Source organism: Helicoverpa armigera, chromosome 13, assembly GCF_030705265.1.
Source record: "Helicoverpa armigera isolate CAAS_96S chromosome 13, ASM3070526v1, whole genome shotgun sequence".
NCBI classification, from domain to species: domain Eukaryota; kingdom Metazoa; phylum Arthropoda; class Insecta; order Lepidoptera; family Noctuidae; genus Helicoverpa; species Helicoverpa armigera.
The window spans coordinates 11,304,112-11,317,247 of NC_087132.1; the positions used below are offsets into that span (position 1 = coordinate 11,304,112).

A 13,136-nucleotide genomic window follows, 5' to 3' on the forward strand; every position below is an offset into this window, starting at 1 on the left:
ACTCTAAGACTGATTTTGTCTTTTTTGATAATTTAAGGTCTTAAGAGGATTTGTTAAGAGATTGCTACGAAATCGAAGGCTTGGTACAGGGGTACGGAAGGGTATTAAGTAAATACATTTCCACGTAATTGTTCTTGTTAACAGCCTCATTGAATACTGTAGATCTTAATATGTTTTATTATTTTTTTTACAAAATATAAAATCCGGCACACTTCTAACACAAGTTGCTTAGAAACAGTTGCTAACCTAACATAAAAATGTCTACAGAATTAAAAAATCATCGACGCATTCTTCCAATATGTAACTCCAAAATTAAATTCACTCCACACAATGAATTTCTTCACATTCGAACAATTCGTAACATTCATCCAAATATTCTAAAAGCTAAAACAAACCGCTTTTATCTATACGAACAAAAATAAAATTGGCTACGGTTAAAATACGATCCCTTTTATCTCGAAACGGTATCTCGTTTACAAAGCTTCTGTCAGTGTTGGTTTGTTATTAGATTTCAATGTCAAAACATACGAATTACATGGAGAATGAAATAACTAGCAGAGATGTCATAACGCATAAAGTAGCTCGCCAGAATGCTAAGGTTCAGGGGACGAGGAACGTTACTAGCTCCGCCCTCCAAGTCTTATTTAGAACCCGCCCATTATTTTCAAAATAAGATCACCAATCAATCAAGAACAATTTTTGACAGTTTTGTTTGATTTGACAAGGAACTCGAACGCCTCGATACTTCTAGTAATTGATCACGCCTATTATACATTGCTTGACCTACAAGAAGGCGGCTGACCTACCTTCCTTATGGCATCTCCGCTATCTTCATTCCTCTGTTTACGAATACATATTCAGAACGATTATGATGACGTGATTTTGGTACAATTTGACAGTTATATGGGTGTTTGACAACGATTGTTCGAAATGGCAGAGATAGATTAGATTTGATATTATTTGGGAATAAATGTGGATTCTGTATTGTCTGATCGTTTTGGATTTTACTTTTGTCTAAATAAAATGTTCTATACTAGTTGTTGCATGCGGTTTTTGAGGTAAGATGATTATTGAACTCCGCTAAAAAGTAGCCTATATATTATTCAAATATCTTGATAGATTTTGGTGAAGCTTCCTCAGTAGTTTTTAAATAAAATCTTAACGAAAATCCAATCTCAGGTTTATTGGTATAAAAAGTGCTATATATGGTACAGGTAGCCAAAGCAGCTCCTTTTCTTAAATCTTTAATTAACTTTTATAAAATATACTTCCTGAATCAAGTTCAAACTCTTTAAAAGAAAATTGTTTTAAGATAACTTAGAACATTACACCAAGTTCTTTAAAACCTTTTAGTTTAAAAACTCTTGTTGAGCTACTGTTGACTTTTTTATCGACGTAAAATCATCAAATGACCCTCCCGCTGTGGGTTAGCAGCGGTGAGGAGTGTCAGAACTCTTACTGACTAAAATCGTCGTGTTCCGTCATAGGCCTTTTATGTACCAGGGCCGCGGTATCTCTTTCGAACAACCCGCAGCCCCGGCAGGCCTTGGCCCTGCTGGGCCCCGCTGGGGTTATATTATTAATGCAATAATACTTAAACGAAATTGAAAAATGTAATTTAGTTTTCTTTAAAGGAAGCGTTTAGTTAGAGCATTTTTTGTATGGAGAAAAATGGTGGAACTCCTCTTAATCACCATAGCATTTTTTACTCCGGCGAATTTATAACTTCTTGGGCATAGTTTACCCAGTACAATATACTCGTTCTTATAATTCACAGAGTAAACTATATACCGCTCTCGCAAAACCAAACACACCTACAAGTAAATGAAACAAATAGGTATCTCGCATATTAGTTTAAGAGCCAGACACACATACACACAAACATTCACGTCAAGTAAGCGTTGCCACCGCACCGTGGAAAACAAAATGACTAGCGGAGATGTCATAAAAAAATCTCCTAAGAAAGTAGCGCGCCAAAATACGCCAAAACGCGATTGCATACCTTCTATATGCCATATAGAAGGTAGTTTCAAAATAAAATCACTAATCAATCAAGACCAATCATTGGCAGATTGGTTTCGATTTGACAAGGAACCCGAACTATCGTTAGTTCTAGAAACTGATCACGCCTACCGTACGTGGTTTGACCTACAAGAAAGCGCCTGACCTACCTTCCTTATGGCATCTCCGCTATATTTCCTGTCTCTATGGTCACAACATAACATAACCCAGTGTTACCACCAAATAATAACGCCTCCGTAGTTTTGTTCAAAGTTTACAAACATTTTAATGAGGTTGAAAGTTTTAGGTATTATTTCATTGTTATCGTTATACCAAAGTTTGGCTTTAACGAAATACACAATTTATTTTCGACATGTAAAGCTTGATTTTCAGTGCTTGCCACACTGGTGAGATTAAAATTAATGCAGGCGGAATTTGTTTTTGTGAAGTGGTTATGATGTTGTACAGTCTACCTATTAAGGCTTTCCGGCTTTTCGCTACGGGATATAATATAATAGGTATATGTTACATCCTGAGATACAATATTTTATCGCTCGTCATACGTTTTGAAAAAATATTTAGTTTGGGATGCATGAGAAACGATAAATATATTTATTTTTAATGTATGACGAGCGATAAAATATTATGTCTCAGAATGTAATATATATTATATCTCATAGTGAAAAGCCGGCTTTGTGGCATGTTTTATGGTAGAGGGGATTTGCAACGTATAGATGATTTTCTCGCTTTGTACCTAGTACTACAGGTAACTGTATGCAAATTACGATGTCAAATCTGAAACTGGGGTCAACGCCATTAATCGGATACACCTCTATTTTTGCTCGCGAAATACAATCATAATTCTGACGGGTTTAGATTTCAAACGTACTGGTGGTCAATACAAGAGAATGATAGATACCTTCTGTAACAAGTTTTAGAGACGTTAATAAACCACAATGATATAGTAGAGATCCTAAGAAAAAAAGTCGGCAAAATACTCTATGAACTATACCATTTTTTATTCACACGACTTTAAAATCACAATAAGACTAACCATAAATCACAATGCCCATATATTTTTAAGCAGACTAATATATTATGTACATTAGAAAAAGCAATTCACCAATTTATTTTTAAGCCACGCACCTAAAACATTCCAAATGCATGGCTTTACAATGTCAAACCAAAAAAAAACATTTATCAAAGTTAAGAGCTCCTGCAGACTGCAGACTAAACTGTCGGCCGATGGTTGCCCTTCAAACCTTTAAGTCGGATTATACCGTCCGGATACCTCATCATTGTAATGTGCGCATTAGCAATCATCTTCACGCTGAATGAGCCCGATCATCGGTGGACTAAAATTTTGCGGTATGCTAAGGGTCCGTTCAGATAGACCGGGTCGGAGAGCATCGGCGCACATTTTTCTTTTCACACAGACCGGAGCGAATCGGCTGCGCGAGCATTAAAGAGCATGCAAGCGGAGCCAAACGTCAAGAAAAAATACACGATCGGGGCCGGTCGGCTCCTCTTATTATTTCACACCGAGCGCATTCGAGCATTCTCAATGACAAAAGCAGTGCGCATGCAAAAATAAACCTTACTTCAAATACTAAGTACTCAATTTTCAACGTGTTAAGAATTTGCTCTGCTCTCCGACCCGGTCTATCTGAACGGGGTCCGTTCAAATAAGGCTCAAAATATTGGTCCTTCACAAAATAATAAGCAAAATTCTAAAGCCTAACAAAATACGAGTTAGTTTTTGAAAGCCAACTAATCCTAGTTTTGTAGTTGCTAAGAGACCTAGATCTGAGATTAGCTGGTTGAATAGGTGTTCTCTATCAAACGGTCGTATTAGATCGTATTAGACCGTGAGCCGTCGATAAGCCTTCCTTTGAAAATTGGAGAGATCATTATTATTAAAGAGAAAGTGATACTGTTTGTTTTTGCTTTGCAATGTTTTTTTTGTTGAAAAATAGCTGTTTTATGCTGTTTCAACAGCGTCCCGAAGGAACTGCGGCCAACACTCGGATCAAAACACGCCTCTGTCCTTTGATTTCAATTTATACCTCTTCTATTCACAGAAAATAATCATAATATTCTCAGAATCCACAGCCTAAAAGCCAAAATTTCTTCTCAAACAAGTCCCAAATAACTCTAGAAACCGAATAAATAAATAATGGTCGAAATCTCTTCATAATTCGTGGAATTAAATCAGCTAAGTTTGAAGATCCTTATAAATATATCTGGCCTGAAATGATTTCCGTTGGTTTTGACAACAAAAGAAACGTAATTGAGTGAACGATTGACGTGCTTAATATTTTCAAAAGTTTTCATTCAAGTTTGTGGATTTAGGAAAAAATGGAGCATTTTTAGTTGCGATTCGTCGTCATAGTCACAAGTTTTAATCTAAGTATTTTTACGTGCCTTTTGATCAAATTCTTTTACGCAATTATTGTGACTGTAACACGGGTGTAAAAGACCACGATTATCGACTGTTACCCAGTAGCGACCATTGTTAAATTTCACGTCAGATACCAAGCAACGTCATGTTCATCTGGTTATTAAAACCTATAGACTACTCGACCAAGAACAATCTTTCCATTGATCATAACAATACAACCGTTTGACTACTTTTTATAGTGAATTCCAAACAAACAATTCAGAGTTTGAGAAAACTAGCTTTTCTAATCGTAGTTTCAGTGTTATTTGACTTACATAAAAGCGTGCCAAAGTCACATATGGGATTTCGAAACAATCCCTAAGCGTTGAACTGTCACACTAACATAGTTCAGGCTGAATTTGTTGTATTCCCAATAGAATTAATTAAAAGTTATTGTATGATTTTCGAGGTAAAGTTGCTCATGTCGTACAAATAGGACTATATAGAAGATTTATTTATTAATGAAGCCTTATGTTCTGCGATCAATCAAAAGAAGATCAATTTAAAAAAATGATTCCTAAAAGAAATCCACGTTTTCTCAGATTAACAAAAAAAAACTTTTTCTAAGATTAGACCATTCTCATTTTATTTCACATTTTATTTGTTCACATCCAACTTTGCAAAAAAAATACCTTTCTTCCGAGGGACAAATAATAATTGACAACTATCAGTAGTATCAGTTCCAACGATGACAGCTCAAACCATGCTACAGGTTTTTGCCAGGCTCTTGCTTGGAACAGCCTATACACGCGACAAAGTCCACTAGCGTGAAAGCGCGTGTGGTATCAAAATCAGGGTGACATAGATATTGAAATGAAACATTCGAATTGATAAGCTCCTCCTGTTCGGTTAATAAATTCAATCTACCTATACTAAACCTGAGCATCAAAACAAAAAATATACCTATCTAAAACTAGCAACTCAGATCAGCATTCAAGACGTAATTCGCAATATTACTAACACAAAGTCAATCAAAAATCAAACTACACCACAAAACTATAAAAATAACCAGAAACATTTAACTCAAGCGCTTTTAACAAAAGACTTTATGCCATAGAGGCATAAAGTCTTTTGCAGCAACCTCCTTTATACTGTTTCAGTAAAGGCAGTATTACACAAAGATCTTGGAACCTAATCATATGTTTAGGAAACACCGAGATTTGATCGAATATTAATAACATTCAAATCAAAATATTTGCAAGCCAATTCGTGGGCAATTAAATTGATTAAATCTTAATCCTAACTTATATATGAAAAGGAGAATAACATAGATTTTAGCTCCTAAATCACTCTTGAACGGCAGAAGGGTTATGATCAGAATAAAATACTATAGAGCTACTTTTTATCCGTGAACAGGAAAAAGTTCTTCCAAGACGCGGGCATTGAAGATAAATAGCAAAATAGATGTAATACCAGCCTAACAGAAAGGAACCTTATGACCTTCGTGAGATTGCCATCCATTGTGTTGGCATAGGTCTTTAAACTGAACAGGCTATACCAGCGGTAGTGAACGCTGCGTGTTGTGAAACGCGGTAATTTCATTTTACTGTTACGGTAAAGGTGTGAAATAGTCCTTTGTTGGGGGAAGTGGAAAAAGTCAGGGTAGTGTACCTTAGACACCGCCTTATATTTTATTTTATGTATTTATTTAATTTTAGTGCTTGATAGAAGGTGTATATAATTTATCATCTTCCATGAATCGAGCATAATTTTCCTTTGGGGTCGGCGCAGCATATTTTTTTACCCGACTGTTCCAGGTACCTCGTTTCCATCCTTCTTTGTCTGGTGCCATCTCATAAGTAACATTCTTACATTAATTGAGAAATTATAATACGTAAAGCTATACCTACATAAAATGGTTCTTCTCCTAAATCGCATATTAAACCACTTCTTCACCTATACAATTTTCTTCACACACCTCGACAATGTATAGACCACTAGATTTTTTTCATGCTTTCACTGGATACCTCTTTGAATAGACACAGTATACATAACTTAAGCTACAAAGTCGAGCAAAATCTAGTAACAACACAAAACATAACTCCAACAGAATAAAACATTCGTGCTTATTAAATAATTCTCTTGTCTTAAACTTAGTGTCTATATTCTAAGCCGCGGTTACGCTCGCCGCGGAGGTAGGTACCCACAAGGTACCTACAACTTTGCTATTTACTTAGTTAGCTCAGGTGGTAGGCTACGTACTGTTTTTCTTGTTAAACTTGATGTTATTATATATAACCTACGTGTTTTAGTTTCGTTTTTGTACTGGGTGAATGTTTTATGTGTGGATTTGAGGTTAACAAGAAACTACTTGATGAAGAAATAATTTCATGGATTGTGTAACTACGATGTGGCTGGAATAGTTACTTATGACATTTATACCTAATGTCAAAAAGAGGAGCGTACGGAAGAGGGCATGCTGCGTAAAAGAAATAAAATCTGGGAATGCAGCAGGACGATTATGATGAAACCTCTTTTAGAGTACCCAATATAATCCACTTGCTACGCTTATATGTATAACTACTAAATCGAAAATAACAACTGCTTATCAATATTTTTTTGAACTAGGTACAGTAACTAATACATATTATCATACTTTAATAATGGTGTCTACGGCCGATTTCGGCCACAGCGGCTGTTCTCATTTAAGGAGATCAGTCAGCTGCGCAGGACATATTATAGTGCACGAGCATTTGCGCAGACACAGGTGCACTCACTATTCCTTCACTCTCATAACCCGATGGGGCGGCAATCCGACACGACCGGAAAGAGATCAGGCGCAGGACCGACATTTACGTGCTCTCCAATGCACGGGTGAATTAATCACCAACTTCCAGAATACGGGCTGCTTTGTGAAAGTTTAAGAAAACCCACAAAGCGATTTCGGCTCGACCCGGGAACCGAACCCGAGACCTCGTGCACAGCAGCCGCGCTTGCGACCACTAGACCAACGAGGCAGTATCATACTTTACTAATACAATCAAACTTTACTCACATTAAATTCTATCGACTTCAAACCGACGATAGTAAAAGCACCAACCAATGACATCATAACATTCCCATGAACAAACACTGGACTATAAAAATCAACTGAAGGAAATTAGTCTAAAGGAAAACGTCTAGAAGTCGTTAAAGTTACGTTACCGACAGTTAAAGTAACCGAGATAGTGAAGTACTTAGGTATTATGAGACTTTAAGGTGATCCAGTTCTTGTCTCAAAGATTTTATTGCCATCATGCGAGAATTAAGAAATATTAGGTCTTCATTTATTTATTTCTTTTCTTCTCTGATTTACATGACTTCAAAAGTCAATTACACAAATCAGAGTAGGTACATTTCTTTGAAAGGAAAGAAAGAACTTAAAAAAGAAAAAAAAAGAAAATCAAAATAAAAACGCTAGGATGTCTAGATATAGGCGACAAAAAAGTAATGATAATGATTAGATTACAATATAGTGTTTAAAAGGATACCCACAAGACTTACGAAGTACAATCTCAATAACCCTTTACGAAGTCCAATCACAAAATAATACAGAAAAAACTGTCAGCAGCCTTCTTAAGAATCTTCAAAAGACAGCGAGAATTCAAAAATCAGCTTACAATTGATTACAACATGGAATAGTCTAACCTTTCACTAGATAAACTCACACACATACAAATGTACGTTTTCACCCGACTGCGAAAGGCGGGTAATGTTTTTTTCCTTCAGTCACTTCCCCTTCTCGCGAGGAAGTTGCTTATTAAGTCAGTTAGTAAGGCGGAGCGCTAACTATTCCTTATTAACCATGTTAAGTAGCGGTAGACTTGTATCGTCTATGCTTACCGTGGAACTAACTCATGCACGTATTGTAGGTATACTAGTTGATCTTCGCGGGGCTACTCCTACTACTTACATTATTTTGGGAGGAAAAGATAAAAGAACACAGTGCTTGTGCGTGGTGAAATAATAAACGAGGTAAGTCAAAGTCAGTTTATTACAAACTAGCTGGTGCCCGCGACTTCGTCTGCGCAGGTTTAGTATTTCGAACAATATGTTTACAAATTGTAGCCTATGTGTTATTCTGATGTATAAGCTATATTATTGTAAAGTTTCATTAAAATCCATTCAGTAGTTTTTGCGTGAAAGAGCAACAAACATCCATACATCCATACATACAAACTTTCGCGTTTATAATATTAGTAGGATGTAACGTGATGGTGATGATGTCCTCTTAGCCGATTAACGGTTACGGCAGCTGTTCTCATATAAGGAGATCAACCAACTACGCAGGACACATTATAGTGCACAAGAATTAGCGCAGACATAGGTGCACTCACTATTCCTTCACTCTCATAGCCCGATGGGACAGCAATCCGATACGACCGGAGAGAGATCAAATGTAACGTACCTACATATTAACCATATAGGATATTTCCAATGGATTCGGAGTTACCCCTGTCTTCCCACGCCTGATTAAAAAGTAGCCTATAAAGTGTAACGTTCTTCTATAGGACAAGTTTCATCAAAACCCGCTCTAGTAAATTCGCATGAACGATCACCTGTAACCTCAGTGTCATTATAAGCAAAAATAATGTACAAAACTATTAACAAACTAAATGAAAAAGCAAAACCAGTCAGCAGTTTCTTAGTTGACCATCCAAAGTAATAAGTGATGACACTTACAAACACTTCATATAGGTACAAGTTTTTGTGAACTACCCTAATTCGTCAGGGGACTGGATAAACTTTGTAAGACAGAACCGAACTGGTAAACTTGCTCCGTGACCTTTCACTAGATCTTTTTACGGTGACCATGATAAAGCAAAAAAGGACAGAAAGAAAAAACAATATTGGTGAAGTTTTTTTTTTATGTATAATGACCTGATCTTGTAGTAACTATTACACACGCCCGTAAAAAAGAAGCCCATAAGCTTTCCTCGATTAATTGGCACTGAAAAAAAAATCGAATGGCCCAGTAGTTCCTGAGATTACGCTGCTGTTTTTTAGGTGTGCGGAATAAATTCCACAGGACGCGGATGAATTAGCAACACCAAAAGTGGAGTTTCACAGCACTTGATAAAAATTACACAATATTTTTACCAGACAATTTCTTTTGTGAAATCTTGGTTTCCAAAACAACTCTTACAATAAAAATCTGTTTTATCTTGGAACCACTGTCAAAACTGCCAGCCCATATTTCTATTTGAACTGAACTTTTGTTTTGATAAATTCAAAGTTTTAAATTCAAGATATCTACTTCATAGGCTAGGTGTCTGTATTGTATTTTGAACTTTACACTCACTGAAATAAAGATTTAAATACAAAATCAGGGTCGTTTTTGTACCGGACTAGAAATGAACCAGATCTCATGATAATTTCTTTGTACCTGTCTTGTTTTATTTTCCTCATTGTAAACTAAATGATTTCCGCGGTTTCAGTCTTGTGCAAAAAAATATATAAATGATTATTTAGAAGAAAAAGACATGCTGCATCTTGAGTGCCTAGCTATTTCCCAATAACTTGACCTGAGCAATCTTTGGTAAAATTGGTTATCAGATTTTTCGGCTTCTGGCTACCCATAAAGACTGCCAAAAACGTTCAAATGACAGCCGTTACCTACAGTTTAACTTACTTTCCGGAACATGGAGAAGAAGTATGGAAGAAAAAGCCATGCTGCGCTGAGCTCGTACAAAACTGCAATAAAGGGCAGCGATTTCAATATTTGAATAACAATTATTTTGTCTCATCCTCCGAGCCTTTTTTCCCAACTATGTTGGGGTTGGCTTCCAGTCTAACCGGATTCAGCTGAGTATCAGTGCTTTACAAGAAGCGACTGCCTATCTGACCTCCTCAACCCAGTTACCCGGGCAACCCGTTACCCCCTTGGTTAGACTGGTGTCAGACTTACTGGCTTCTGACTACCCGTAACGACTGCCAAGGATGTTCAATGACAGCCGGGACCTACAGTTTAACGTGCCATCCGAAACACAACAATTATTTTGTCTACAGAAGTAAAAACAGACATATTTATTCAGTGATACAAATTAATTATCGTTATTTCAATATATTATTAACTATTGTTTATCTACAGAAATAATAACAGATATGTTTATTTGGTCATAAAAAAATAAACATCGTCAGTATTTCAGTAATTATCGCAGTTACAAAGCAGAAAATCGCTGATCGTTGTTTGCTAATTAACTCATTACGAAGAAAAAGGACGGTTGGGTCTCATTAAAAAATTTAAGCGAAATGTTTACTTTTGTACTCGCTAACTTGGCTCTGAATGTAAATTGGTTCTTTATGATATGATTTTTGTAACAGTTTTTTTTGCACCACTTATTATTTATTTTGGTAAAAGTACCTATGGCGTACCTGTGGCGTTAACATTTACACTAAACTAAATTAAAACATTTTTGTGTACTATACACATAAAAAAATGTATATGGCAACACACAAAATCTAAGATAAAACTGAAATTCGAACCAAAATCGGATGCGTGTTTTAATTTTAATTATGGAAAGACTATAATATATTATTATAATAGATTAACATCTCATTATCCATCCTTAGGTCAGGTAAAACCAGCTGTCAAATCGGCGGATAGAAAAATTAACGTTTTTTTTTTAACGACGTCAAAAATCATCATATGACCCCTCCCGCTGTGGGTTAGCAGCGGTGAGGGAGTGTCAGACTCTTATTGACTAAAAACCGTCGGTCCTGTTCCGTCGTAGGCCTTTTATGTACCAGGGCCGCGGGAACTCTTTCGAACAATCCCGCAGCTCCAGCAGGCCTTGGCACTCTTAAGGACTTCTGATCTAGAATATTCCAAAATCAATCAAATACAAAATCCCTATTAGTACAAAACTTGATACTACAAAAAGCCGTACCTGAGACGAAATTGCTACAAGTTGGTGAAGTTCAAGTAGCACTTGTTGACACTCGACGGGATATTGGATTTGATCCCACTTTGCTCCTTCAAGATGTCTGCCGTCAAGAGCCGACTGTGTGTTTGCATGTCTTTATGTTTTTTGAGAGTATTATGGTTTAATAGTAATTGTATCGTTGAAATTGGAATGATAGTTTTTGGATTGATGATGATCAATGATTGTAAAAATTAAAGTACGTTTTACTGATGAAAAGTCTATTTTTGTATGTAACTGTCCTATTTTTGTATCAAAGTATTCCTGTTAACAGGAATAAATACGATTTGTGATTTCAGTTGTGTGATTAATGATATAAATTATAGTGGCTACGTTTTGGAACGTTTTCGATACAATGTAACGCGGTTTTTGAACTGCTGATTAATAGTCTTCTATTATTATTTAATTTCTTTATCAAACTTTTTATAGTCTATATTGTTTGGCTGTTTCACAAGTTGTGAAAGTTCATGCGTGTGTTAAAAGTTCTAATCATACCAACCTACATGGTCACCCTACTCTCCGAGCAAAGTTGAAATGTCAGTCGTTGCAAGGATATCGAATTGTCCCGCTTTTGTAGGTAATACGTGCTGTTCACGATATGTACCTACTACGTATTTAATGATGTTAACGTTCAGTTCTAAGCTATGCAAGCGTGGAATATTATATTCCTTAGGAAGTCCTGACGCTAATTTGGTGAAATTATAAGGCGAGATTTCACTAATGTGTGGTACTGTGAGACCCAGAAATGTTTCTTTTGATTTACTCGCTCTAGCAAAACAGTCGTTTGTTTTGAAGAAATACCTAGTTATTTTATTTTCAGTGGTATTTCTAATATGAATCATTACTTACTAATCATAAATCCATTCTCAACATACATATATTAAGCAGACTGCATCAAAGATCCCTTCTAAAATGCACATCTTCTGCGGCCAGTTTAAGTCAAATGTCGATAAAGCATGAGACTCACCTTACAGAAAGCTTTCTACTTTTACAAGATAAAGTACTCGCAATATCTAAGAATATTAGATTTGTCTCCACTCTAAGATGCACTTTTTCTATCAAGAGATAGCTTCAGACTATAGCCATAAGATTTTTTATTTAGTTTAAAGGCAGACAAGGGCTTTTTGATCTTTCAAAAAAAGACGACTAGATAGCAGTCAGCAAATCTGCCTTTCTCGTTAGTCACGGGCTCGATTTCCCTATAATAAAAAAATCTCTCGCGTGTTTCGTTGTACTTTCTAGTATACATATGTATAGAATAAATGTTTCTTATAGCGTGTATATGTTTATGTACTTTTATCAGTTGTCTAGCACCCATATCCCATAGTACAATTTCAGCTTTCCGAAGACAGGTTGATACTACACAAGCTTTAAATCCTGATATTCAATGAAATACAAAGATCAACCAAACAAAACGAAACAGCCCATTTTGTACCATGCTGACTCCACAAAATGAATGCATTCTTGCCACCTGACATCCTGCCAGCTAGTAGCACCGCAATGCAACCGAGAATTTCGGCTGCAGCACCTAAATGCACATACAACTGCATTTTCCCTCGTTGAATTTTGCCATCGAGCACATTGCTCTTTGGAAAAGGCGAAACTGTGAAATTGATGCTTCCTGTGTCCAGATTTGGTTGTGAAATAGTAGTGCTTTTGTTTATGTTTCTTCTATTTATATGTATACTGGGCCAGTATCAACATACATGTACCAGATTTTTTAACTGACTGCTTGGTCAATACATTATGTTTTTTATGCATCTGTTAATAATGTAATTGCCCTTGTTAAATCT

General features: G+C 36.2%; 1 protein-coding gene across 1 annotated transcript in view; it reads left to right on the top strand.

Moving 5' to 3' along the window:
* LOC110382340 (gamma-aminobutyric acid type B receptor subunit 2) overlaps positions 1 to 13,136 on the top strand; it is a 165,091-nt gene that overhangs the window by 100,478 nt on the left and 51,477 nt on the right. The window lies entirely within an intron of this gene.